Genomic DNA, 2,918 nt, shown 5'->3' with positions numbered 1-2,918 from the left:
ATATATTGACATACATTTTTGATGGTTTGGTTCAAATCGAACTTTGTAACTTTTACTTGTCTTTTACCAGCTGCAAATGGGCATCAGAATGATTAACTAACCCTGTGAGGTAAAGGCATACTTGAGCTTTCTTTTATTCGCCACTTACTTGATGACCTTCCACACGATTGTAGGGCATCCATCCTCTGTGGAGCTACGTGTGGGTAGCCGAAGGAAGGGTTGGGTTGGGGGAGGGGGGGGGGGTGGAGTCAAGTAGACATTTGCCAAAAATTCAATTAAAGACAAAAATAGGTTAAGATCGATACGAAATGCCAGTATACCAATTTGTACAATTCGTGCCAAATAAGCATGGTGACAGCAAATGAAGTCCTAGAATTTGGTGGGTAACGTATTTCTGGTTAAAACTGTAAAATCATTCCAATTCCTCTCACAGTATCACGACTATTCTTCAAGATCTTCTTGTTTTTTTATACAGAAGGAATAAACAGGGTTATCTTAGTGCACCAAGTTCTCCCCGTCCACCGTAATCAGATCTCGGCTTTTAGTATCTGGTTTTAGACCTACTGTTCTAGCCACCCGTTCTTTTTGCGCTTATAATTTGATAGAAAAGAGGCCTTGCCTTTTCTCTTTTTTATCATTAAACGAATTGTGTCGTTTAGTAGATAAGTAAATTCCACTGTCCCATTAGCAGTAATTTACCGTGTAGAGTACATTTGGGCAGAATTCGACTTTGTCGAATGTAATTCCGAGGGTATAAATGTGTTTCTTTATGGTGAGGGATGCCTTATCGATTTTGGGGAAATATCATTATTATCACAACGGTTTTGCTTTTGTCAACCCACACAGACATAGTGACACAGCCGGCTGCACTCGTGACTTATTTACGGGTCAGATTCTGTGAACATTCGTCTATTCTGGTCGGAACAGCACTTCCTGTTTGCAAAAGTACGAATTGATGCACTTTTAACTAACCATACATATTATAATTATTTCTGAAAATCAATTCTACCACCCCTACCCCCCCCCACACACACATACACACACACACACACACACACACACACACATACCATAATTACAGGCTTACGTGCACTCTTACGCGGCAGTAGTGTGTCATCCCATGGAAAAAAGAAGTGTTTACCATACTTTACCCCTTGCAAACCGTTTCTTTAAAAGTACTTGCATGGTTCCATAACAATTTGTCTTCAATACTCTTAGGTAAAAAAAATGACAGCCTGTTAGCTCTTTGGGTTGTTGTTTTTTGGGAGGGGGCGGGGTGTTTTGTTTTGTTTTGTTTTTTTCCTCATTAGCGTTCACAGTGTGTCTCAGTCGCAATTGATTTTTCCTCACACAGTGTCAGGCAGAAAACTACTTTTCAAAGATAATTCTGCAGCCGGGATGCAGCCCTTTCGGTTAATAAAAATAAAAGCAAAGCGACCCCCAGAATTTCCCCGGCACACCCCTCCCACAAAACAGAACTAAACCAAAAAGCAGCCATACTTTTTCCGGACATTTTGAATTTTGGTCTTTCATCTTTTCGGGCCTCCCCTGGCTCTTGTTCTCACACGTGAAAACCTTGGAGATATCTTTAGAAATACGTCGAGCTACATTATAATTGCATTCAGCTGCGATACTCAGACAGTGACGTGTTCTACTTTGCGCGAACGCAACATAGCGTCAGGGTGAGCGTTTTTGGTTGGGGTGGGATGGCATACTGGGGTTCACTCAGTGTAACGACTGCTACGGAACTCATATAGGAAAAAAAACTTGTTCTTTAGGGACGATTTTCGCTAAGCTGTGTTTTATGACTACGGCTAATCATTAGACTATTTTCCCCACTCAGTCTGGCATGTTCAGTAATAAAACGATTGTCTATACGGGTGGATGTGGGGAATGTTAGTCAGAACATTCGTAGTAACTGACGTAGTCTACTGTTTTTAGAAGTTTTGTTAACTGCCGACAAGATAATAAAAGTACAGCATTAACGAGAACAGGTATATTCACATAACCCAGGCAATCATTCTTACCTACGGGTTTATAATTCGTCCTTATTTTAATAGTATGATCAAGAATTTTTTTTAAAGGGGTCAGTCAAAAACATTGACAATATTTGTTCAGTATATAAGCCAACGGCAATTCAAAAACCTGCTTATAACATGACAACGAAGCTGAAAGATCAGAAGATGAATATTTGACACACTTTTTAAAACAGTCCTGCTCTAATTTATTAACGCTGTATTCACCGAGGTCAGCTAGTACATCCGTTTGAAATCTCTCGAATACTTCAAAGATAACTATTCCTAGCGCATTGTAGCACACACCAGTTGGTACTATTACTATGCTACACGCTTCCCAATAGTTGTTTACCGAATCGATGACGGATTTAGTACTGCAATTTTAGGTCAGCGTAAATAGTTATGGTCAAAAGTAAGTTGAGGGCCAAGAATCGGGACTCATTTTACAGAAAATGAATGGCACCGATATGGATACGGAAACGGTTAAAATATACCGAAAGAAAACGACAAAAAAACATCCCGCTGTGCCAGAAGCTAGTTTGATCCAGTTTAGTTGCTTGGTTCGGGGATTCCTGCTGAACGTATGGAAACTCTCTGCCTGTTTCCACTCTTTGTACCTCTAACGAGTTGAGTGGCCGTCTCTAGTCAGTTGTCCGGTGATGACAAGGGCTCAGAAAGAGCCAGTCTGAACATACATACCTGATTCTGACCACCTGTCTTGGTGTTGACGCAGGAGAGATCTGAGAAGAGGGCTAAGATGAACATTCTCGAAACACAAGACATTCCGATGGTACGACTAGTCTTTCATAGTAGTTATGTACAGATGAGGACGATTGTGTTTCGTTTTGGGTTGTGGTTTTTTTCCAGAAAGTTATACTCTGTTGTTTGTTGTTTTTTTCCTGA

This window comes from Aplysia californica, unplaced genomic scaffold (assembly GCF_000002075.1).
Source record: "Aplysia californica isolate F4 #8 unplaced genomic scaffold, AplCal3.0 scaffold00101, whole genome shotgun sequence".
In the NCBI taxonomy this organism is placed as follows: Eukaryota; Metazoa; Mollusca; class Gastropoda; order Aplysiida; family Aplysiidae; genus Aplysia; species Aplysia californica.
This window is presented reverse-complemented; position numbering follows the sequence as displayed.